The following is a 26,948-nucleotide window of genomic DNA, read 5'->3' as shown; positions in this document are numbered from 1 at the left end:
TTATGTGGAGAAGTAACTGTCAGTCCAAGCTCCACTAGTTTTCTGGGCAAGCATGTAGAGAGTGTCAGAGCAGTTTCTTGACAGTTAGATGCGGTTTCAGAGAATGCCTGAGCAGACTGCCTGATTCTACCTGGAGCTGAGGTTTTTGCACACTGCAGCTGAATCTGGAAGGTGCTTTCTTTAAAGCTACTTATTCAAAATGTCTTAAATAAATGGAAGATCTCAAATCCTAAGACTCAAGAGTCTTCTTCTGTGAGAAGTGGTGCCCCTTAAACACCTTTCTCAGAGTCTGGGGTTATGGTTCCAATAGGATCAATGCAAAAACCTGTTGTTTGCATCTCAGTATTTAGTCGATAGATGGGGAAAAGAGAGAGGGGTGACCTTTAATCCTGAAGTATGGCTGATGCTTTTGAACTTCGGTGTTGGAGAAGACTCTTGAGAGTCCCTTGGACTGCAAGGAGATCCAACCAGTCCATTCTGAAGGAGATCAGCCCTGGGATTTCTTTGAAGGGAATGATGCTAAAGCTGAAACTCCAGTACTTTGGCCACCTCATGTGAAGAGTTGACTCATTGGAAAAGACTCTAATGCTGGGAGGGATTGGGGGCAGGAGGAGAAGGGGACAGCAGAGGATGAGATGGCTGGATGGCATCACTGACTCGATGGATGTGAGTCTGAGTGAACTCCGGGAGTCGGTGATGGACAGGGAGGCCTGGTGTGCTGCAATTCATGGGGTCGCAAAGAATCGGACACTACTGAACAACTGAACTGAACTGATGGCTGATGCTGAAAAAAAAAAAAAACAGGGACATTACTTTGCTGACAAAAATCCATCTAATTAAAGCTATGGTTTTTCCAGTAGTCATGTATGGATGTCAGAGTTGGACTATAAAGAAAGCTGAGCACCGAAGAATTGAAGCGTTTCAGCTGTGGTGTTGGAGAAGACTCTTGAGAGTCTCTTGGACTGCACGGAGATCAAACCAGTCAATCGTAAAGGAAATCAGTCCTGAATATTCATTGGAAGGACTGATGCTGAAGCTGAAACTCCAATACTTTGGCCACCTGATGCGAAGAACTGATTCATTGGAAAAGACCCTGATGCTGGGCAAGATTGAAGGCAGGAGGAGAAGGGGACAACAGAGGCTAAGATGGTTGGATGGCTACACTGAGTTGATGGACGTGAGTTTGAGCAAGCTCCGGGAGTTGGTGATGGACAGGGAAGCCTGGTGTGCTGTAGTCCATGGGGTCGCAGAGTCAGACACAACTGAGCAACTGAACTGAACTGAGCTGTACAGATGGCAACTGACCCTGAATATAGGGTCAGTATTTACTTCACTACCCTGATACAGGAACTTGAACTTGAAAGATGGCTGTGGAGAGTATTAAGTACTGTTTCCAAATATATATATCTTTTATTGAATGTTCTTTTAAAATTATTATTAAAGTACACATTCTGACCTCTGCAGGAAACTCCCCTTTTGTCCAGCCTTCCTCTACTTCTTGAGTAGTGACTCACCCTCAAGGGAAATCCCTGTCTTTATATATAACAGTATTGACTAGTTTTGTCAGTTTTTATCCTTTAAATAAGTAGAATATATACTCTTTTGTATTTGGCTTCTTTAGTTTTTATCACTGTTGTATGGTTGTGGATTGTATATTCTCGTTGCTGTATAGTATTCATTGCCTGAATGTACCAGTCCATTTATTGATTATTCTGTTGATGGATTTGGGGATAACTTTCCAATTTAGGGCCATTGTGAGTCATGCTGCTGTGAATTTTCTAGTTTGTGACTTTTGGTGAGCACATGTTCACATTCTCTTGGTACTTCTCTTTTCATTTAATTTTTATTGGAGTATAGTGATTTACAGTGTTGTGTTATTACAGTTTCTGGTGTACAGCAAAGGTAACCAGTTATACATAGACATATTAATATATCTACTCTTTTTTAGATTCTGTTCCCAAATAGGTCATTGCAGAGTACTGAGTTCTCTGTGCTATATAGTATATTTCTTATTAGTTATTGATTTATATATAGTAGTCTGTATATGTCAACCCCAGTCTCCCAATTTATGTAAAAATAGTTTACCATTGCCAACATCCTCTTTGAGTCAGGAATTGTATGGTAAATGCTGTGAAGAATTAAAAGAGAGCAATTCGGTGTGTCTAATGGCAAAGTTCGGGTAAGGAGTAAAGACAGTTAATGTGACTTAGGAATCCTGCATTGGCAAAGGGACTCTATCCAAACCTCAGCCCTTTCCATATATTCTTTTATTTAATCCTCCCAATGGAAGTTCCATTTTCTCTCCATTTTACAGATAAGGAAACTGAGGCATAAAGGCCAAATATCCTGCCCCAAGCCACATGGGCAGCAGGTAGAAAAGCCAGAATTGAACCCAAGCTCTAGATGCCAGGCCACTGGGGTTCTCACTCAACTTTCTTGCTTTTCTATACCTTCATCCTCCCATCTCTGCTGGTAGGGTGGATTCTTCTCATTCACATGTAAGTATGCCTCATCTTGTCACCTTAAAGTCAACTCTTCCTTGACTCACTGCTCTTTTCAGCTGCCTCCCTGTCTTCTGCCCTTTATTTCCATAGTTCTGGAAGGAGTCGTCTCCTTGCATTGTCTGTTTCCTCCCCTCCCACACCCCCCTCACTTCACTCCAGCCTGGCTTCAGCTCCTTAGATCTTGCTAAGGTCTCCAGTGGTCTTTGCAGCCAAGTCCAGTGTGTGTCACACTGTACATGCCAGTGGTTTCCAGTGTTGTCACTCTCTACGTGAAAGTTTCTCATCTCTTGACTTGAATAACGTTCCCATTTCTCATCCTACCAGTTGACTGTCTCCTCAGCCTGCCTCTTCTGCTGACCAATCCTCATCTGTATGTCCTTTAAATACTGCAGTGATACATGCCTCATCCCTGGGTTCCCTTCTAACTCCATACTTTTTTTCCTTAATAATCTGTTCTCATACTCAAGGCTACATTTACCACGAACACCCTGAGCATCCCACGTGTGTTCCTTTAGCTTGATCTTTCCTCTGAGTTGTAAACTTTTATTTTAAACTGCCTGCTCCACCTTTCCACCTGGTGTTTCCTGGGCGCTTGTAGCTTCTTGGGAATAAACTCATGATCTTCCCATCCCCAACCTGCTTCTTCCCTGGAGTTTCCCTGATCTAGTCTATGGTCCCAGCAGCTGTCCAACTGCAGAGTCAACCTTGACATCTTCCACTTCCTAGCCCCTGGATTTAATCATTCACCAAGTTTCTTTAAAATATCGCCCAATTTTCTCTCAAGTCTCTCCACCATTTCCAGCCCTAGACTCAAGTTACCTTTCTCTCTGGCCTGGAATAGTTTAATTCACTTCCTGAAAGGTCTGCTTTTATTCCTTCTTTGTAGTCCTTGCAGTGAGAGTGATCATTGGAAATCCTATCCTGTATAGTCCTAATACCTGCTCCCCGACTTAAGACCCTTTAAACAGTGACTTCTTATTGTTCTTGAGGATAAGGTCAGAACTCTGAACGCTAGTTGTAACGCCTTGCATGACTGAACATTGTAATGGTTTGCTTCGCCAGCCTCCACTCACCTTGGAACTTCCAGTTGTCATTCCTGCTCAGCCCCTCCCTTTCCACCCTTCCTACGATGCAGCCCACGCTTCCTACAACAATGAATCCGCCCTGCAGATCTCCACTCAAACGTCCCTTCCTCTGAGAAGCCATCCCTGAGCCCTCAACGAAGTCAGGGCTCTCTGATACCTGTCTCACAGCCTCTGTTACCTCTCTTTCACGGAGCTTTTCGTGACTGTAATGATTTCTTTGTGAAAAGAGTTGCTTAGTTGTCTCCTCTGATAGAAACTGCCCCCATGTGGCTGTCCACCCCGTTCCCAGCACCTCACATAGCCTCATCCCTCTAACAGGGGCTCAAATAAAAGAATAAATGAATGACTTGCCCTTTTCAGAATTTTCAGCTCCATCTCCTCTGATTATTTTTTGCTCATATTTTATCTGAGGCGTTTAGACTGTTAATAAAAATAAAACTAGATTATATTAATTGGGCCTATGTGGCTACTGTATTACTAGTATCAGAAAAGTGAAAGTAGCCTTCAGAGACACGCAAAACAAAACCACAACGAGACACTACTTTACATTCACTAAGATGGTGGCAGAAAAAAGACTTGTGGGGAAGAATATGGAGAAATTGAACTCTCATATGCACTTACAGGAGTGCAGAATGGTGCAGCCACGTTGGAAAACAGTCTGGCAGTTCCGTGGTATGGTAAGCGTGGAGTCACCATATAACCCAGAAATTCCACTCCTAGGTGTATGCTCGAGAAATGAAAATGTATGTTCACATAAAAGCTTGTACATGAATATTCATATCAGCATTATTCATAACAGTCAAAGAGTGGAAACAACCTGTGTTCATAAACTAAATGGATGATTAAAATGTGGCATATCTAAGCAGTGAAATATTATGTGGCAATAAAAAGAAATACAGCATTTATACATGCGATAGTGCGGATGGACTTTGAAAACACTATGCCCAGTGAAAGAAATCAGTCACAAAGGACCCTGTGATTCCATTTTTATGAGACGTAGAATAAGCTACATAGGCAGACCTGTAGAGATCGATAGCAGATTCAGTAGGATTTGGGGAAATGGGGACTGACTCCTTGTGGCATGTTGTTTCTTTGAGGAATGATGAAATGATGAATAATGAAAATGATCTAAAATTAATTGTGGTATTGCACATCTCTGTGAACATATTAATAAAAACCATTGAATTGTACCTTTTAAGGGGGTGAATTATATGGGATGTGAGTTATCTCTGTAAAGCTGCTGAGAAGAAAAAGATGGTTTACTTTTAAGGGTAAACTGAAAGCACACCACCCAGATGTTATTAACAATCTAACAACAGCGTGAAGCACTGACTGTGCCATCTGCATGTTTATTCCAGTGTCCTTGCTCTGCATGCCACGTTTGTACACGTTCTGATGTACAAACTGATGTTCTCAGTACATCTCAGTACATCTGGAAGTTCTCAGCTTTGATGGGACATTTTATGTCTGTCCCCTCCCTTCCAATCATGGCACTTCACGAGCTCAGAGCAGCTAATAGTTCTCCCCTCTTAGGATTATTGTGAGGATTAAATGGACTAATATATATACAATGCACTTAATATTGTGCCCAGCACATGGGAAGTGTGCAGTAAATATTTTTTATTATTGTCCCAGCCAAAAACTAGCAAATTTTATGTGGTTAAAGAAAATGAAGAACTGTGGCTTATGTTTTGCAATTTAAGTGGCAGTTATTTGAGCACTTTTGACAGTTCTGTCACATGTCCGATACACTTATTTTTTCCTCTGAAAAGTTGAAGGGCACAGACCTACCTCTCTACTCCATCCCCACACAATTACGACAGAGTGCAATAATATAGATGAACGCTAGGGGGCAACATGCAATTGCAGTTAAAAATCACTTGCAATTCAGACCTTAAAAAAGTGTCAAAGGAAAGGGAAATGTCTTCCTTTAATACAATACTTTATGGTATTCTTCTGTAGGAGGGAAAGATTATTACTGTATCAGAGGGGTGTTACTTCCAGAAGGATGGCTTTAGCATTAGTCAGATTCTACCTATTGTGTTCGTTGCTTAGTCGTGCCTGACTCTGCAACCCCATGATGTAGCCCGCCAGGCTTCTCTATCCATGGGATTTTCCAGGCAAGAATACTGGAGTGGGTTGCCATTTCCTTCTCCAGGGGATCTTCCCAACCAAGGAATTGAATCCAGGTCTCCTGCATTGCAGGCAGATTCTTTACTCTCTGAGTCCGGGAGTTGGTGATGGACAGGGAGGCCTGGTGTGCTGCAGTTCATGGGGTCGTAGAGTTGGACTGAGCGACTGAACTGAACTGAACTGAGCTATACACGTCTGCATAAAAAGGGTACATAACCATTTCCTCACACTCTACAAGCTCTGTGTACATGTGAGAACATATAGCTTTTCTTGTTAGGTGGTCCCAAGGATGGGAAGTGTTTGAGCTGCCTTTCAAAGCACTTTAACATAATATCTCGTCTCTGGGAGACCTAGATGTCTCCCAGACATCTAGATATTCAAATCCTAGGCTTCCCTGAAATTGCTGATGAGTTTATGTTGAGGTATATGTGCCCCCACTTGAAATCAGTCCCCCAAGGGCAGGGACCATAGCCCCTCTTCATCTTTGTGTCCCCAGAAGTTTGCAATACCTGTCATGTCCCAGTGAAGCTGGATAAGTGTCTACTGGACCAGACTGCTCTGTGAGCTGAAGCTGGAAAAAGAGGGGAATTAGGACCACCTTGAGTGTGAGCAATGAGACAACCCCAGTGAAGTTTCTTTAATTATTTTTCCTAAGGAAAAAAAAAAAAGAGAGAGTTTAGTTTCAGACTTCCCTGGTGGTCCAGTGATTAAGATTTTGTGCTTCCACTGCAGGGGGTGCAGTTTCAACTCCTGGGTGGGGATCTAAGATCCCACATACAGTGCAGTGTTGCCAAAAAGAAAAAAAAAAGCAGTTCATGCTTATAAGGAAAAAGCAGCAAAAAGAACACTTAAATTGCTCATCATCTCATCCACCCAAACCTGGGGATACCACAAATTCCTTTTACCTTGTGTCAAAGCACAAAATATAAATATGTGTGTGTGTTTATATCTATATAAACATTTATAGATATATAGTGTTTATGGCATAGAACATGGTATTCTATTCATGATGGTATTATCTTTATTTAACTAATCCCCCCCACTTTGGGAATTTGGGCTATTTCTAAATTTTTGCTCTTTTAAAGAGCGGCCTGGTGAAGAACCTTGTAGCAAAATCTTACCCCACATTTTTTATTAGTTCTTTAGGATAAATTCCCAGAAGCAGAATTGCTGGGTGATGGGTAATTTACATTGTCACCCACAGTGACAGTGCCCTTGATCAGGTGAAAAGTTTTAATTAAACATCACACAGAATTCTATAATCTTGTCTCGGTAGTGTCATCACCACTCAAAACATTTAGTGAACTCTGTGTTTGGTGATCCAGGCTATGACTCACACAAGAAAATAAATCTTAATCTCTCATCTTGCCTTTGATCTTGGACTACTCAGGAAAATCTAATTCATCACAAAAAAAACAAAGAAAGTAACCCTGGAGGATACTCGTGTACATGTGCCACCAGAGTCAGGAGGTAGAACAGAAACACTTGCTATGGTGGAGTAGGGGACACATCAGAGCATAAATGTTAGGGGCCCCTCAGGCCAGCTTTCACTGTATGTGTCCTGATAGAATTACTCAAAACTCATGTCATTGCCCCTCATGTACTCTCCATGTGCCTTTCTCCTGATGCTTTTCCAATTTGAAGGGTTTTTTTCACCTATTATTTTTCTAAGTTTTTCTTTTTTTTTTTTAATTTGGGTGGAATCATTGGAAGACCCCTTATGGCTTACAACAAAGAAAGCTCTCTTAACAGGTTTTTTCCTTAAAGATTTCCAAGCTTCTCTTTCTTTAGGTCTTAAAGATAAACATAAATAAAGAACTAAGCATTTCACAATGTTTTTATAGGGATTTCTTCATGGAAGGTAAAGAGAGACAGTAGCACTCAACTGGGGCTTAGTCTTTCTTTCTTTCCTTTTTTTTTAGATTTATCTTTTTGGCTGAGCTGTGCGGCATGCGGGATCTTAGTTCCCTGACCAGGGATCAAAGTTGTGCTTCCTGCAATGGCAAAGCCGAGTCTCAACCACTAGGCCACCAGGGAAGTCTCTGGGACTTAGTGTTTCTATATTGAGGGGTTTTCTTGCTTGTTCCTTAGAAGAAAAGCTATGACGAACCTAGACAGCATATTAAAAAGCAGAGACATTACTTTGCTAACAAAAGTCCATCTAGTCAAAGCTATGGTTTTGCCAGTAGTCATGTATGGATGTCAGAGTTGGACCATAAAGAAGGCTGAGCACCAAAGAACTGATGCTTTGGAACTGTGGTGTTGGAGAAGACTCTTGAGAGTCCCTTGGACTGCAAGGAGATCCAACCGGCCCATCCTAAAGGAAATCAGTCCTGAATATTCATTGGAAGGACTGATGCTGAAGCCGAAACTCCAGTACTTTGGCCACCTGATGCGAAGAACTGATTCATTAGAAAAGACCCTGATGCTGGGCAAGATTGAAGACAGGAGAAGGGGATGACAGAGGATGACATGGTTGGATGGCATCACGAACTCGATGCACATGAGTTTGAGTAGACTCCAGGACAGGGAAGCCTGGCGTGCTGCTGTCCATGGGGTTGCAAAGAGTCAGACACGACTGAGTGACTGAATTGAACTGAACTGATGGAGGGGGTTAGACGTGGCTCTTGATTGATGCACTGATTTTTGTTATGATTATATGCTTAGTTGGTGAAGTCTTGGTGAAGAGCTATTATTTTATGGAGGGAGCAGGCTGAAATTAACTCAGGTCAACCATTGTTGCTGCCATGTACTGTATTGCATAGAACTCCTCAGTGGCTCTTGGCAGCCTACCAAGTAAAGCTGTGCTGCTTGGGCTGATGTTCAGGGTCCTCTGCAGCATAACTTCCACCCTGTTTCTCCAGCTTAACATCTCCTACTCCCTGTGCAGCCCTGTGTGGATGCTCTTCATCTTTCGGCCCACCTCCTTTCTCCAGCCGGTGCCATGGTAGCCAGCTTCGTATACACGTGACCCAGAAACTCTCACTTAGCTGCACGGAGAATTGTTCACATGTCCCTGACTCTGCAATGTGGACACATTGGTCTCCTGATTGCCTTCTGGGCATGCAAGGGACTGACCATCAGTGGGGCAGCCTCTGATAAGTGGGGATGGGAACTGGAGGGTGAAGAGCCCCCTTCCTGTCTGTCAGCTGGGTGATTCTCAGGTCCTTCCACACAACTCCTCAGAAGTCCCCACAGGACTGTGCCTCAGATGTCCACAGCAGTGCCCGGCTGATAGCCCACCTCCATCCTCGGGCTGGTCTTCCCTCCTTGTCTATTCCCCTCCCCCAGTCCCTCACCCCCATTCCCTGGGATCATTTCCCCAAATACATGGCATCGAAGCCTCTTCTAATGCTTCACTTGCTGGCAGGAATGACAGTCCCGTTCTATTTTCTGATCATGTTACTTGCTCTTGTCTCTTCATTTCTTTAATATTCACATAGGGAACATCTAGAATGTTCCTTGTCTAGAGAAGAGCCCCCAGTACAAAAAGGAATCAGGCCCAGGCTTGCTCCTGAGGCAACAGAATAACTGGTCTGGTTTGGGGCATCTGAGGTTTTCTCCAGGATGTCTTTTTAAGGAAGGAATTTGCTGGGAGACAGTGGTGGAAGACGTTCTGTTTTGTTTTTGTATACAAGATGTTTTTGTATATAAGATGGCCGAGGGAGTGGTGCAGGCAGAGAAGTAGGGTGGTGAACATGGTCTGTTTGGGGACTGGAAAGTTGAGGGAGACTGGAGTGGAGGGCGTCCGGAATGTGCACATGCCCACAAGGTCAGGGAGGGTCCTAAGTGGCCTTTGCTGGGCTGTGGCTGCTAACCAGGTGTGGGTGCTGGCAGGCATGGCCTCGGCACAGGCCTCAGTCTGACTCTCTCGGTACAGGAGCTCTGGGCAGCTGAGTCTCGCCTCACCCAGGCCATCTTGCCCCACGGCCAATCTCTGGAACAGCTGACAGGCCCAGGAGGGCCTGTCCTTCGCCCTTCCTGAATGCCCCAGAGCATGCTGTGCAATCTGCTGCTGATGTGTGTTTCTCTTTTCTTTGTTTGGAAGCAGTCCTGCTGTGGGGGTCTTTATGCTGAGCCCATCCCACTGTGGTCACCATGCTGCTCCTGGCTCAGGGACAGGCCAGTGACTTTACAGTAGGGCAGGGTGACTGGTAGCTGTCCCATCAAGCGGACCCCATCTTGGGGACTTGAAATTAAAAGACACACAGAGATGGCAGCAGACAGAAGCAGTGAGGACGAGACAAGGCGAGCAGAGGGAAGCAGCATTGCTGATGGAAGGATGAGCAGGGAGATGGTGGTTGAGTCCCAATGATGTGGCCGTACCAGGACCTATGAGACAGTGAAGGATCCCCAGAGAGCCCTGGAGGGTCTTTTTGTTTCTGAACTAAACCCCAACCCTCACCCCGACTCTGATCTCCTGCCCCCGCAACGGCCAGTTCAACTGGAGGTCAAAGGACAAGGAAGTTATGAGGATACAAAACCCAGAGGTCAGCCTGCCAGGGCCCAGGGCAGGTGGTGAAGGGTTGGAGCAGAGGTACAGTCCTTGGAGCCTGTCTAGCACCCGTGCCGGCTGAGGGGGCTGTGACTGTTGTGACAGTAAATGCCTGTCACTTAAAGACTCAGGAGCTCTCCATTCCTTGCAAGCAGAGCAGCCCGACACAGCACAGTAGGGGGGGCCACTTGATCTCCTGGTTCCCAGAACGTCCTCCTGCATGCCCACAGAGGGCCAGGACTTGTCATCAAGGCCTCTGCTGGGCCATGGCTGAAGGAACCCCAGAGACACATCAGGCCTTCTTAGTTACATTGTGAGCTGTTTGATTCACCATGTAGCTATATTTAGGAATGAAGACTCTCACAAGGACTCTTTCCCTGTATTTATCTACCAAAGTTTATTCTGTCAAATCAAAAAGAACACTCTGAGTACCCTTCCCCCCACCCCCAAGTTTAAAAAAAGAGATAAAAAAAAGAGACATAAACCAGCTCTCTCAGGGCAGCTGGCCTCCTGCAGGAACCAGCTGAAACTCCAGGGGACAAGAGCAGAAAAGCAACTTTAGGTTCAGAATGCTGAGTCATATAGAGCATGTGCTGGCTGCTGTGGGAGGCGATTAGGGAAGAAAATTGCTGTGTGTGTGTATGTGTGTGTGTGAGAGAGAGAGAGAATATTTACGAGGAGGAGGTGTGGACTGGAAGGCGGTGCCCAGCTTGGATCAGGGAGGAGGCCAGGCCCAGACCAGACTCCTCGCTGGGGCCCTTGTTTACGCAGCCAGTTGTGTCAGACCCTGGGCTTCCCCGAGCTCACTGTTGGAACATGCCTGTGGTGTCATCCCTGTTGTCCAGTTCAGGACCCCGGGGCTCCAAGTTCCCAAAGCCAGCAAACGAGTATCTTAAGCTATGGAAGTGACAGTCACTCAGTCGTGTCCAGCTTTTTGTGATTCCATGGACTGTAGCCCCCCCAGGCAAGAATACTGGAGTGGGTTGCCATTCCCTTCTCCAGGGGATCTTCTTGACCCAGGGATTAAACCTGGGTCTCTTGCATTGCAGGCAGATTCTTAACCAGCTGAGCCACAGGGGGAAGCCCCAAGAGCAACAGGGGAAGCCCTAAGATATGGTTGTTGGTTGATATTGTCAGGGTTAAAGTGAAGCAACAAACACATTTGTCAGAATTTCACTAGTTCATCCACTTCATCAAGGATATGAGTGACTTTTTTTTGCCGAATTGGGTAAGAGTTTTAGAATCCTGGGAAAATATTTCCTCATTTTTTTGTTCTATTTGCAATGTAATGGATCCCAAAGGTGGCACACTTTTAAGTGAATGCGGCACTATTAACCCTTTCTCCTTCACTTTCTTAGATCTAGATAACAAGACAAGAAATAAAACCCCAATCTGTAGCATTTGCCAATTTCTGTGGTATAAATATTCCTACTGTGGCACATTTCAAATTACCGACACGACACTGCTGAGAGTGATGCAGATTTGGGAATAGAAAGGGAGAGCAGGCCTTTTATAGTGTTTTCACCATACAGATACAGTAGATGTAAATAACCAGAATAGCCTAGGTAGTAGTTAGATGTAGCAAAATAATTGGGAATGCGTGAGTATTTAACACTTTTGTGTTTAATATAATTTACTAAATTACAAATTGCTGTAACTTAGTTTTTAATAAGAGCTATGTTTATCACCTGGGTCTCCAGATTCTTTAGAAATTCTCTCACCACTGGTGTGTGTCAGCTCCAGTAAGTACATCAGATTGTAGCCTTATCTTAAAACTCGGCAAGTCGCACATGCACCATGTGGAGCCAACATCCTGAATGATTTCTGCTATTTTCAGGTGGACACACACCACTCTGCCCCACCTCAGTGGAATAGCAGAGCTTGTCTCTCGTCTTACTTCTCTAACTTCGTGTCCTGTCCTTTCCTTCTCACTGGCTCTGCTGCCTAGATATTCCTCGAACACACTGGGCTTGTCCACCTCAGGACTTCAGCACTTGCTATTCTCCTGGCCTAGAGTCTTCCTCCAGCAGTCTGCATGGTTCATTCCCCTACCTCCTTCAGATCTTTGTTCAGATGTCACCTTCTCGGTGAGGTTTTCCCTGCCCACCTTGCTTACAACTGCAGCCCCTCCTTTCTGTTCCCCTGCTGACCATCTCTCTTCCTTGCTTTATTTTTCTCCCTAGTGTCAATTACTTTTAATGTATCACACTGTACAAAATCCTCCTATTTATTCATTTTCTCTATTGCCTGTTTTCATCCATGAGGATGTAAGCAGTTCAAAGGCTAGATTTTTTTTTTGCATGTTTTGCTGGATCCTATGTGTAGAGAACAGTGCCTAGCACAGGATGGGTGGTCAATATATATTGTTGTGTAAATAAATGATTGAACAGTAGATGCCCAGTAAATATGTATTAAATAAACAGATGAATGTTGCCTCAAGTTCTGGAGGCATCAGATTACCAGGGGGGGTGGATTTTAAAACTGTATGTTTGTATGTATGTGTATATATACGTGTGTGTATATATATAATATATATACATATATGAGAGCTTTATTGAGATGTAGTGTTCATTCACTTGATGCTTACAATTTAATGGCTTTTTAAAATTATTGATTTATTACTATTTATCGATGATTTATTGATTATTTGTTTATTGAGTAACTGAACAACAACAAATTCCACTATACGGATTCCATTTTTGGCTGTGCGGGATCTTTGTTGCTGCGTGTGGGCTTTCTTTAGTTGCATCAGGGTGGTGTTACTCTTCACTGCAGTACGAAAGCTTGTCACTGTGGTGACTTCTCTTGCTGCGGAGCACAGGTTCTAGGGTACGTGGGTTTCAGTAGTTATGGCACATGGGCTTGGTTGCCCCACAGCACATGAGATCTTTTTGGATCGGGGGTCGAATCCACGTCCCCTGCACTGGCAGGCGGATTCCTGACTACTGGACCACCAGGGAAGTCCAGACAATTCAGTGATTTTTTAATGTTTTCAGAGTTGTGTGAGCATCAGTGATACCAATTTTAGAACATTTTTATCACTCCAAAAAGAGCCTCATGCCCATTAGCGGTCACTCTCCATTGCCTCCAAATCCCCCCAGCCCTAAGCAACCATTAATTTACCTCCTGTCTTGGTAGACTTGACTGTCTGTACAGTTCATGCATATGGACTTGTACAATGTGTGACCTTTCATATCTGGCTTCTTTCATTTAACATAGTGTTTCTAAGGTTCATCTATGTTATGGCATATATTAATACTGCTTTACATTGGTGAATACTATTATACTATATAGATATGTCAAGTTTTATTTATTCATTTGTCAGTTGATGTATGTTCAGGTTTGTTCCATTTTGGGGGCTATAATAGATAATGCTATGATGAACATTCATGTACAAGTTTTTCTGTGGGTATATGTTTTCATTTCTGTTAGATATATACCTAGAAATAGAATAGTTGGGTTATATGACACTCTAAGTTTACTATTTTAGAGAACTACCCATCATCTATGTAGATTTCCAATTTCTTCACATCCTCAGCAATTCTTGTTAGTATCTGTTGGTTCTATTATAGTCATATTCTCAGTTCAGTCGCTCAGTCGTGTCCGACTCTTTGAGACCCCATGAACTGCAGCACGCCAGGCCTCCCTGTCCATCACCAACTCCTGGAGTCCACCCAAACCAATGTCCATTGAGTCGGTGATGCCATCAAGCCATCTTATCCTCTGTTGTCCCCTTTTCCTCCTGCTCTCAATCTTCCCCAGCATCAGGGTCTTTTCATATTAGGAGGTATGAAGTCATGTGTTATAATTTGGTTTGCAGTTCTTTTTTCTAAATGAAGTATACTTGATTTACAATACTGTGTTAGTTTTAGATAGATGTACAACGCAGTGTCTTGGCTATTGTAAATAGTGCTGGTTTACAGTTCTTTGGTGACTGACGATGCTGAGCATATTTTCATGTGCTTATTGGCTATTTGCATATCTTCTTTGGAGACATGACTTTGCCAGTTTTTAAATTTGGGTTGCCTTTTTGTTGAGTTGTAAGAATTCTTTATATATTTTGCATACTAGACTTATTAGATATATCATTTGCAAAAATTTTTGTGCACTATTTTTCACTCTCTTCTTGATGGGTGTTCTTTAAAGCACAAATGTTTTAATTTTGATGATGCCTTATTTACCTCAGTTTGCTTTTGTGTCTTGTGCTTTTGCTGTCACATCCAAAAACAATCACTTAACCCAAGATTATAACGATTTACACCTAGGTTTTCTTCTAAGACTTTTATAGTTTTTGCTCTTACATTTAGGTCTTTGATTCATCTTGAGTTAACTTTAATGCATGGTTTGAGGTAGGGATCCAACTAAATTCTTTTGCATGTACATATCCAATGGTCCCAGCACAATTTGTTGAAAAAGCTATTTTCACGTATTGAATTGTCTTGGCATCACTGTCTAAAACAAGGGGAGATTTTAAATCAGATTTTTGTGATTAGGTTTATTTATTTGTGATTTATTTTCCTGGAAGCATTGAGAAGTCTAGTTAAAGTCTATTTATGTAGAAGGCAGGAAATGCTTTCAAACTATTTTAAGAATAAAGGGAATGCTCTTAATGCCTAGACTGTGATTTTTTCAAAATGTTTTACCTTTTTTTTTTGAAATTGAGGTATAATTACATATAATATTTTATTAGTTTTAGGTATACAAAGGAATATTTCAGTATTGCAAAATGACCACTGAAACAGCTCTGTTTAACATTTGTCACCATATATGATTATAAAACTTTTTTTCTTGTAATGAGAACTTTTAAGATTTACTCTTTTAGTTACTTTCCTATATGTAATACAGTATTATTGACTGTGTGCTTCCCAAGTGGCTCAGTGGTAAAGAATCTGCCTGCCAACCAGGAGACTTGAGTTTGACCCCTGGGTCAGGAAGATCCCTTGGAGAAAGAAATGGCAACCCACTCTAGTATTCTTGCCTGGAAGATCCCATGGACACAGGAGCCAGGGCTACAGTCCATGGGGTCACAAAGAGTCGGACACTACTTAGCTAGTAAACAACAACAACAATTGTGATTATTATTAGTGACTATTGTCACTGTGCTATAGATTGCTTTCCCATGACTTATCTATGTTGTAACTTTTGATCCCCTTCACCCGTTTTGCCCACCCTCAACTCCTTTCTCTGGCAACTACAGATCTGTTCTCTGAACCTTTGAGCTTTTTAAATTTTTGTTTTCATTTTTAGATTCCACATTATAAGTAAGATCATGTACTTGGCTTTCTCTGTCTGACATTTCATTTTGCATAATACCCTCCAGATCTGTCCATGTTGTCACAAATCTCAAAATTTCACCCTTTATCATGGCTGAATAATATTCCATCGTGTATATGTACCACTTCTTTTTCATCCATTCATCGATCAATGGACGTTTAGGTCATTTCCACATCTTGGCTAGTGTAACAATACTGCAATAAGCATTAGACAGTGATCTTGAATTATTATTTCCTACTAAAAGAAACCAAGGTCCCTTGGAGACATAATTGATTCTAGGTTGAGGGCAGGAAAAGCTTGGAACAACAAAGACTGCTGTCTATGACCGTGTCAAAAGGACTCAGAAACCAAGCTACATAAGCATTCACTAGGCCAAGATGGAATGGACTGAAATGCATTAAAAATGTTTAAATCCATGATTCATAGTGATGTTTTAAAAATATTTCTTCACTGGTTACTTTTGGAGGATGCCAAGAAATCACCTCATTATTTTGTAAATTAATGGAGGAAAATAAGTGCCCCTCCAAAGTGTACTCTATGGTAACCAAATAGCTGAAAAGAAGAAGTTTCTGTAAAAGTTTTCCAGCTATTGAAGGAATGATAGGTTTGGAATGTCATTCTGTAATCCCTAATAAATGAATATGGGTCGTCAGTGGCTGATAATATCATCTAAATAGAGAAAGAGGGAAAGAAAGAGAGAGAGAGAGAAAGGGGAGGGAGAAAGGAAAAGGAGGAGAGAAGGAAAAGATTATTTTGTCCTTCCTACTATGGAAGTACACAGTACCCCCACACCTATGAAACAGGTTAAAAAATAAAACAAACTTCTCTGGTGATACAGGGGATAGGAGTCCATCTGCCAATGCGGGGGACACTGGTTCAATTCCTGGTCTAGGAAGATTCCACCTGCCACGGAGCAGCTGAGCCCGTGTGCCACAACTACTGCCCCAAGTGCTGCAACTACCGAAGCCCATGCACCTAGAGCCTGTGCTCTGCGTCAGGGGAAGCCACTGCAGTGAGAAGCCTGTGCACTGCGACAAAGAGCAGCCCCCACTCACCTCGCTAGAGAAAGCCCGAGTGCAGCAACAAAACCCAGCATAGCCATAATGAAAGAAAGGAAGGAAGCTAGCTAGCTTCCCTGGTGGTAGAGTCCACCTGCCAATGCAGAAGACATGGGTTCAATCTCTGATGCAGAAAGACCCCACATGCTGAAGAGCTGCTGAGCCTGTGTGCCACAACTGCTGAACCTCTGCTCCACAGTTTGTGACTCACAACCACTGAGCCCATGTGCCGCAACTACTGAAACTCCCACACCCTAAAGCCTGTGCCACACGACAAGGGAAGACACCACAGTGAGAAACCCATGGACTACAGTGAAGAGCAGCCCCCAGTCACTGCAACTATATAACAAGTCTGAGCAGCAACGAAGACCCAGCACAGTCAAAAATACATACATACGTACATAAATTAAACAGGAATCTAATCAAGCCTCTTGTCCTAACTACTCATTGAAAGAAAATACAGGAAGCAGAGGAATATGTTAAATGATATTCTGGGGATATAATGAAACTATAGGAAACTCTGTTGTAGGAAGCCTGGGTTTCTGAATAAATAATTTCATGAAAAGAAAAGAGATGGAAGGAGAATCTATAGATTCTATAGATTAAGAGATGTAACCATTTCATCAGTTCAGTGTAAGACTCTAACATGGATCCCAGTTCAAGTAAAGGATCCCAATTCAGAGTATACACGGACCAGAGAAACATGTACATTGACTGGATATTTGATTATATTAAGGAGTTATCACTAATTTTTATATGTGTCATAGTAGTATTGTTATATACCCTGAAGTATTGTTATATACTCTGAAGCCATTGTCATATACTTTAAAGTCCTAGTTTTTCTGCACTTAAATATATACATATATACCCACACACATACATATATACATACATATATATATATATAGAGAGAGAGAGAGGGAGAGAGAGAGAGAGAGATGAAATGATATAATGCCTGGGATTTGATTGGAAAAATCCACCTGTGGATGTAGGTGAGGGTATAGATGAAGTAATATTGGCCAATAATTGAGAACTATTGAAGTTGGTGATGGGTTATTATGCATTCTTACTTGTTTTGATAATGTACATAATAAAAGGTTTTGAATAAAAACACCAGCTTCCTCCACCTCTCTGGGCCTGCTGATGCCCATTCCCTCATCCTGGCACAGCCCCACTGGGATCCCAGGGCTGTGGGGCTACAGGGCCTACCACTGGCTGTCTTCCACTCTCCTAAGAGAATCTGGTGGATTGAGCTCAGCCAGTGAACAGCCAGCCTGGGGTCATGTCAGCTGTGGCTTGCTTTGTGACCTTGTGTGTGTGTGTGTGTGTGTGTGTGTATGTGTAATTACTGGGGGTTCGCATGGAGATTTCCAGGAACTATGGGCTAGGAAAGTCTCGAAGAAGATTTCATTGTGGGCGGGGTTGGCCATGAGGTTTAGCTATGGATGGATTTGAGAAAGGAGAGATTTGAATTAGGAGACCAGACGGGACACTGTCGAACTCAACAGATATTCACTAAGCACGTTCTCCATGTGTGGCCTTGGGTTAGGCACTGGAGATGCAGGGATAAAGGAAAGGTGAGAGATGGAAAACTGTACAAAGGGGATGGTGAGGTGGTCAAGGCTGGATCCAGGCACTGAGTGGATTGGGATTGGTTGGGGAGAGGAGGCCCCTCTTTCCTTTCACATCCGCCCTACAGCATCAGCCCCGTCCTGTCCACCTCTCAAAGCCCATTGCACACACTCCTCCAGGAAGCATTTTCTGACCCCCCACCTGCTTTGAACTCCACAGCAGTTTTTATGTCTTTTTAGTTTGTGTTGTAATGATATAGTTTATGTAGTTGTAGTTGTGTCTTTTGTGTTATTGTTATACTGGTCATAGCAAACACCCTCTTCCAACAACACAAGAGAAGACTCTACACATGGACATCACCAGATGGTCAACACTGAAATCAGATTCATTATATTCTTTGCAGCCAAAGATGGAGAAGCTCTATACAGTCAGCAAAAAGAAGACCGTGCACTGACTGTGGCTCAGATCATGAACTCCTTATTGCCAAATTCAGACTTAAATTGAAGAAAGTAGGGAAAACCACTACAGCATTCAGGTATGACCTAAATCAAATCCCTTATGATTATACAGTAGAAGTGAGAAGTAGATTTAAAGGACTAGATCTGATAGACAGAGTGCCTGATGAACTATGGATGGAGGTTCATGACATTGTACAGGAGACAGGAATCAAGACCATCCCCAATAAAAAGAAATGCAAAAAAGCAAAATGGCTGTCTGAGGAGGCCTTACAAATAGCTGTGAAAAGAAGGGAAGTGAAAAGCAAAGGAGAAAAGGAAAGATATACCCATTTGAATACAGAGTTCCAAAGAATAGCAAGGAGAGATAAGAAAGCCTTCCTCAGCGATCAGTGCAAAGAAATAGAGGAAAACAATAGAATGGGAAAGACAAGAGGTCTCTTCAAGAAAATTAGAGATACCAAGGGAACATTTCATGAAAAGATGGGCTCAATAAAGGACAGAAATAATATGGACCTAACAGAAGCAGAAGATATTAAGAAGAGGTGGCAAGAATACACAGAACTGTACAAAAAAGATCTCCTTGACCCAGATAATGGTGTGATAATGGTGTGATCACTCACCTAGAGGCAGACATCCTGGAATGTGAAGTCAAGTGGGCCTTAGGAAGCATCACTATGAACAAAGCTAGTGGAGGTGATGGAATTCCAGTTGAGCTATTTGAAGTCCTAAAAGATGATTCTGTGAAAGTGCTGCACTTAATATGCCAGCAAATTTGGAAAACTCAGCAGTGGCCACAGGACTGGAAAAAGTCAGTTTTCATTCCAATCCCAAAGAAAGCCAATGCCAAAGAATGCCCAAACTACCGCACAATTGCACTCATCTCACATGCTAGTAAAGTAATGCTCAAAATTCTCCAAGCCAGGCTTCAGCAATATGTGAACTGTGAAATTCCAGATGTTCAAGCTGGTTTCAGAAAAGGCAGAGGAACCAGAGATCAAGTTGTCAACATCTGCTGGATCATGGAAAAAGCAAGAGAGTTCCAGAAAAACATCTATTTCTGCTTTATTGACTATGCCAAAGCCTTTGACTGTGTGGATCCCAATAAACTGTGGAAAATTCTGAAAGAGATGGGAATACCAGACCACCTGACCTGCCTCTTGAGAAATCTGTATGCAGGTCAGGAAGCAACAGGTAGAACTGGACATGGAACAACAGACCGGTTCCAAATAGGAAAAGGAGTATGTCAAGGCTGTATATTGTCACCCTGCTTATTTAAGTTATATGCAGAGTACATCATGAGAAACCCTGGGCTGGAAGAAGCACAAGCTGGAATCAAGAGTGCCAGGAGAAAAATCAATAACCTCAGATATGCAGATGACACCACCCTTATGGCATAAAGTGAAGAACTAAAGAGCCTCTTGATGAAAGTGAAAGAGGAGAGTGAAAAAGTTGACTTAAAGCTCAACATTCAGAAAACCATGGCATCCGGTCCCATCACTTCATGGCAAATAGATGAGGAAACAGTGGCTGACTTTATTTTGGGGCTCTAAATCACTGCAGATTGTGATTGTAGCCATGAAATTAAAAGACACTTACTCCTTGTCAGGAAAGCTATGACCAACCTAGACAGCATATTAAAAAGCAGAGACGTTACTTTGTCAACATATGGATGTGAGAATTGGACTATAAAGAAAGCTGAGCACTGAAGAATTGATGCTTTTGAACTGTGGTGTTGGAGAAGACTCTTGAGAGTCCCTTGGACTGCAAGGCGATCCAACCAGTCCATTCTGAAGGAGATCAGTCCTGGGTGTTCATTGGAAGGACTGATGTTGAAGCTGAAACTCCAATACTTTGGCCACCTGATGCGAAGAGCCGACTCATTTGAAAAGACCCTGATGCTTGGAAAGATTCAGGGCAGGAGGAGAAGGGGACGACAGAGGATAAGATGGTTGGATGGCATTACTGATTCAATGGACATGAGTTTGGGTAGACTCTGGCAGTTGGTGACGGACAGGGAGTCCTGGAGTACTGCGGTTCCTGGGGTTGCAAAGAGTAGGACATGACTGAACAACTGAACTGAACTGAATGTACATCTTCATCTTTTGCTTTCAGACTTCTGCTAGGCTGCAGAGTCCCTATCTCAGCCACATCTGTAGGCTGGCCAGGCTGTTGGAAGGGCTAGAGTCCTGGGTTTGAATCCCATTTTCACCACTTGCAAACTGTGTGACTTTGAGCCAAATCCCTTAGCCTCCCTGAGCTGCTTCTTTCTTTGTTAATGGGAACGATACTGGTCACCTCAAAGTGTTTTGTGAGGATTAAATTCTATCAGGGATGTAAAAGCACGGGACTGGGCACAGATCAATTGACTGATGTGTCTTAAATGAGCAGAAATGTTAGGCCTTGAAGGGTGAGAGGCATTAGCATAGCTGGAAAGATAAGAAAGGTCAGGGAAAGTGAAGTGCCTGCCCAGCAGTATGCCTCCCTCCAGAAACAGGTGAGAAGGTGGGTTGGCTAGGCAGAGGGTCAGTACTCATGTCACTATGGATGGGACGTCTTTTCCTGTTGTTGCAGAAGCCACTGTAATTCTAGGACTTGGGTAGCCCCATGTGCTTGTCTGGTGTAATGGAAAATCTGCCCTCTGGGCTGCACTGTGCCCCTTATTTGATATCATTGCCCCAGCCACTGGTAACTTGAGCAGGACATGGAGCTTGGCTCTCAGGGAAGTACAGTTTGACATTCTCCTCAGTAGCATTCCACAACCAGCCCCTCTGTTCTACCTGAGTCCAATATTCTCTTGGGGGTGGGCATTGTGACACCACATTCTCTGGGATTTCCCCCCCACTTGAAAAAAAAAAAACAAACCACTTTTTTATTTATTTGGCTGTGCTGGGTCTTAGTTGCAGCACCCAGGATCTTCAAGCTTCATTGCAGCACTCAGGATCGTTAGTTGTGGCATGTGGGGTCTAGTTCCCTGACCAGGGATCAAACCTGGGCCCCCTGCATTAGGAGCGCAGAGTCTTAGCCACTGGACCACCAGGGAAGTCTTAGGATTTCCCCCAACTTTGACAGCCGCTCCTGAAAGTCTCCTTTCCCGTCTCTGGTTTGTCATGTCACCCCCAGAAGGTTGGCAGTTTTGGGACACAGGACTGAGTCACTCCCTCATTTCCATGCGTATTGCTCTCCAGGTCTTCTCCCCCCACCCCACAGCTCAGATACCCTATAGATGCTGATGGCCCCAAGTGCTCCCTCCAGCCTGGCCTCCCTCACAACTCCAGACTCAGATAAACATCTGTGTGCTTGCTGCCTTCAACCACGAGTCTCTCTCTGGCTTTCTCCCCTGAACCAACCCTTTCCTGTCTCTTTCATCTCAGTAAATGGAACTTAGTTATTCAGGATAAACACCTAGGAGTGGCCACCTTTGGCTCTTTCCTTTTTCTTATTCCTATAACCACTTCTCCACCCCATCTCCCCATCCAATCCTTTAGTGAGGCCTGTTGACTCTCCCTTTAAAACCCGGCCCCCAGGTACCCCCTTCTCTGTAGCTCTCCCATTCTTGTCCAGGCCAAAATCATGTTGCCCCTGAACTGATACAGTAGCTTCCTGGATGCTTCATTCCTTCCTGAATGCATCCCCTATACTCATGTTTCTTCACAAAGCAGCTCGAGCTAGTTTAAAAAATCTGAATCATGCCATTTATGCTCCTTCTTAAAATTCTTCAGTGGCTTTCTCTTGCTGCAAAGAAATCCAGTCCCCTAGCTTTGGCCTCTGAGGACAAGGATCTAACTTCCCACGGACCTCCTCCTCAAACCACTTCCCTGCATCCACTGGCCTCCGGCCTTGCTGGCTGATCCAACCTCAGGCCTTTGCGCTCGCCATTCTCTTCTTGTTAAGATGCTTCCCTCCAGGGGACTTCGCATGTATTTGCATCCGTTGGCCACTCCATCTAAGGTAGCCATCTGGTCATTTTTAGCATATTACTCCATTCCTGTTCTCTGTAGCATGCTTCTGATATTTTCTTGTTTGGTTTGTCATCTGTTTGTCTCCCCCAGTTGCATGTACACTCCATGAGAACAGGTGCCAGGCTGGTTTTGTGCATGGCTATGATGTGTTGGAGAAGACTCTTGAGAGTCCCTTGGACTGCAAGGAGATCCAACTAGTCCATTCTAAAGGAGATCAGCCCTGGGATTTCTTTGGAAGGAATGATGCTAAAGCTGAAACTCCAGTACTTTGGCCACCTCATGTGAAGAGTTGACTCATTGGAAAAGACTCTGATGCTGGGAGGGATTGGGGGCAGGAGGAGAAGGGGACGACAGAGGATGAGATGGCTGGATGGCATCACTGACTCGATGGACGTGAGTCTGAGTGAACTCTGGGAGTTGGTGATGGACAGGGAGGCCTGGCGTGCTGCGATTCATGGGGTCGCAAAGAGTTGGACACGACTGAGCGACTGATCTGATCTGATCTTATCTGATGACCTCAAGGGCCCGCACAGGGCCCACCACACCCGAAGTGCTGTCAGGTCTGGAGTTTGGTTCTGCCCCGCTTACAGGCTAATGAGTTAGCCTTTGACTCTTGCATGGGTGCTGGCAGGAGACATGAGACTCGGAGGCTGGAAATTAAGGACTTTATTCCTCCCAAGACAGCAAGCAGCGTGTGTGCGCCAGGTTTCCCTTGCTCCTGGTTCTCACGAGGGAGACAGGACCTGGGCCGGATGGTGAGAGCATGCACAATGAGCTTGTGCTCCAGGTGAAGGACACAGAGCTTGGGGGAATTCATGACTCTGACAGTCAGCAGTGTGCACGCCTGTCCTTCATCCGAAGGGAGACATTACCTCATCCCTCAAGGTTTCTTGCTGATGACACAACCCTGAGAAATGGGTAAAGAGCAGTCAGGCCTTGTACGCCTGGCACACCCAGCTAGGTGTGTAGGTGCGTGAGTCACATGGAGGAATGTGGTAAATATTTGTTGAATGAATGAATGAAAGAAACCTAGTCTAGTGACCAGGTGCCAGCGTTGATGCCTGCAGATGGACTCACCTGGCGTGCGTTCCTGCCTGGATCCCCGCCCCTCACTTGCTCTGGGCTTCCCTTCTACCACTCTTCTTCTCAGCCCGCACCACGCCTCACTCCGGCTGCATTCACTGAGGCTGAATGCTTGCTGGGACTGATGGCATCTTCTGCTACCGCCTGAGTCAGATACTATCTTTTTCTGCTTGCTGGATGGGGATTCCCCCCAGTGTCTGTGGCTGGCAGTCGCCCCAGAATCTGCCCTGCCCCACCCCCACATCACGCTGCTATTTAGTGGCCTAACATTGGCCCTGTCCCCATGACATGAGGCGTGTTAACGATGGTGCTTTGATGGCACTTTCTGTCACATACTGGGTGTGTAAGAGGTGTGGCTAGGCGTGTGTAAGGTGTGGCTGCTCATGCTTCTCATCCTAGAAAGTACTCTGTGGAATGGCATTACATTGTCCTCTCCCATAATCCACAGCCTAAACTTACAGATTTAGAAAGTTCAGATTTCTAAATTTTTGAACTTGAATCCAGGTGATGTCCAGAGTTGACATAATTTAGTGATGTTGACTGACCAGTAGAGAGCTCTAAGAGATTGAAGAAATATTTGAAAAGCAATTAATTTAATTGGCAGAAAGTCCTGTCAGATAGTTGGAACGTTGACAGCAGTGTACCCGGACATTCTTACACTGTATGTAAACTCCATGGGAAGTTAAATTCTATGCAGAAGTGGTCTGGCAGGCACAGAATTAGACACCACACTAGGAGGAGCTGGCTAGGGAGGGATAATGGCATCCTGCTTTGAAAGCCTAATGTATCTGTCTTCATGTTAGAGACAATCCTAGGAATTTCTTGGTGGTCCAGTGGTTAGGACTCTGTGCTTTCACTGTTGAGGGTGCGGGTTCAACCCCTGGTTGGAGAACTAAGATCCCACATGCCTTGAGACCAAAAAATAAATAAATTAATTAAAAAACATTAAAAAAAGAGAAACATTCCTGCTAACGAGCCTTATCATTACCCTAAAGAGTTCTTGTTATGAGCCAATTGTTGTCTCTTGGATTCTTCTTTTTAAATATTTCTAGGATTGACAATTCTCCCTTTTTGATCAACACATTTTTTTTTTCTTTCTTTGGGTTTCCAATTTTTTTTCTGATTCTTTCACTATGTAACTAATACATAAATACATTTGGTTGTAAAAGATCCAAGCAACACATACATCTCTAGAGACAAAGCACATGAAATTTCTCTGTCACATCCCTTTGCCATCCCCTCTCCTGTCCCTGGGACACCATGGAAATAAATGACTTGGAATATGGAAAGAATCAGACAGGAAGACCTCAATACGTATAAGTGACTATTTCTGAGAGAGGAGTTTGTTAGTGATTTATATTTATCTTTATATTTTACTGTTTTCTTAAAATAATAACTCATTATTTCTTTTTATTTATTTATTTCTTTTTTCATTATTTCTTATAAGAAGAAAAAAAAATGTTTTCCTAAGAAAAAGCAGAAAAGAGCATAGCCTCTGGAATCCCACAGACATGGATCTGAATGCCGGCTGTACCCCTCCTCGCCCCCCACCCCCATGTGTACGCACTGCTTTTCCTCCTTGAACCTCAGTTTCCTCATCTGTAAAAAATGGGTGTAACACCCCCTTCCCTCCCTTACGAGGTCGTTATGAATAAAGTATGTGAAAGCACCTGACACGTGGTCATCACTCACTACATCAGCTTCCTCCCAAGGAAAAGAAAAGGCGCGTTGCCCTGGGCCCCCTTGGCAGGCCATTTCTAATTTTACACGTGGAAGGTTCCAGAGCTGAAAAGTTGTGAAGATACTGTGTGTGCACACATGTAGGTATGTGTGGGAAGAAAAGGAAATATAAGAGCAAAACTCTTAAAATGATGCAAAATATGGGCATGTACTTAATACCACTGAATTAGGCACTTCAACATGGTTGGAATGGTAATTTGATGTTAACTAATTTTACCACAGCAAAACATGTTTTTTAAAAAACTGCTGAAAGAAGAGTGAGAACACCTTTCTTTCTTACACCCTTTGAGCCCCAGACTTTCTCAGGTAAAGCTGCAAAACCACGTTTTGGGTTTTCTTATAGAGTTTCAGTCAAAGGAGCTCTTTTTACCTGTGTTAATTGTACTGTTCCAGTAAATACAGATAAACATGCAGTATGGAAAGTGTTTTTTTTATAAGTTTCAAAAAAACACACAACAAACCACACACAAACACAACTCAGTGATTATAGGTCTTTGACCACTGGCATATGCTGTTTCTCTGATCAGGGTCGCCATCTGGAATGGAGGGGGCAGGGAAGAGAGTGGGACTAGAGGGGTGAAGTGGCTGGAACATGTGGCAAAGGAGACTGCCTTTGCTCTTTTCCCCTTGGATCTCACTTCCAACCTCTTCTTCTGCATCTTTTCATTGTTGTTGTTCAGTCACTAAGTTGTGTCTGATTCTGTGACCCCATGGACTGCAGCATGCCAGGCTTCCCTGTCCTTCACTATCTCCTGGAGTTTGCTCAGATTCATGCCCATTGAGTCGATGATGCCATCCAACCATCTCATCCTCTTCACCCTCTTCTTCCTCTGCCTTCAGTCTTTCCCAGCATCAGCGTCTTCTCCAGTGAGTCTGCTCTTCATATCAGGTGGCCAAAGTATTGAAGCTTTAGCTTCAGCATCAGTCCTTCCAATGAATATTCAGGGTCGATTGATTTCCTTTAGAATTGACTGGTTTGATCTTGCTGTCTGAGGGACTCTCAAGAGTCTTCTCCAGCACCACTGTTCAAAAGCATTGATTCTTTGGTGCTCAGCCTTTTCATCTTAGTCTTAATGAATGTTCTTTCAATACATTGGCTCCATACTTGGAGAATATGCTGGGGAAGAATTGCAATGTGCCAGCTTTTACTCCTTGGACAGCCATCTGCTGCTGCCCTGGGGTGCTCTGACTTGGGCAGTCAGAGAGCTGCCAGTTATTAGGGTCCTACTATACCCAAGTGCAAACATTCCATTCTTCATACTTTGCTGGTTTTTCTCACAGTGACCCCTTAAGGTGGGCTTTATTACCTCCATTTTATAAATGTGGAAACTAAGATCCAAGCAGAGTAGTGTTTTGCCTAAAGCATCACTGCTAATAAGTGGCAGAATCAAGGATCCGAATCTTGACCTGTTTAATCTCTCAAGTCCACACACTTTTCATCATGCTTGGTAGGTCACTTCACTTGTTTTAACTGTAGTATAAAAACAAGGGGAAAAGAAAAGAAGGCCATGCAGTTGGGCTAGATTGGTAGTTCTCAGCTCTGGCTTCATGTTGGACTCTGCTGGGAAGACTGAGAAAAAACATGCA

At 43.6% G+C, this 26,948-nt stretch overlaps 1 non-coding gene across 1 annotated transcript; it reads right to left on the bottom strand.

Moving 5' to 3' along the window:
• Nucleotides 1–21,546: 21,546 nt before the first annotated feature.
• TRNAR-CCU lies at nucleotides 21,547–21,619 on the bottom strand. Its single transcript has one exon. It is a non-coding gene; the product is annotated as a tRNA-Arg (tRNA).
• Between the last annotated feature and the right edge of the window lie 5,329 nt (nucleotides 21,620–26,948).

The sequence above is a fragment of the Bos indicus x Bos taurus genome, chromosome 1 (assembly GCF_003369695.1).
Source record: "Bos indicus x Bos taurus breed Angus x Brahman F1 hybrid chromosome 1, Bos_hybrid_MaternalHap_v2.0, whole genome shotgun sequence".
Classification (NCBI taxonomy): Eukaryota; Metazoa; Chordata; class Mammalia; order Artiodactyla; family Bovidae; genus Bos; species Bos indicus x Bos taurus.
The sequence above is the reverse complement of the archived record's forward strand: the minus strand, read 5'-3'. Positions and strand labels throughout refer to the sequence as shown.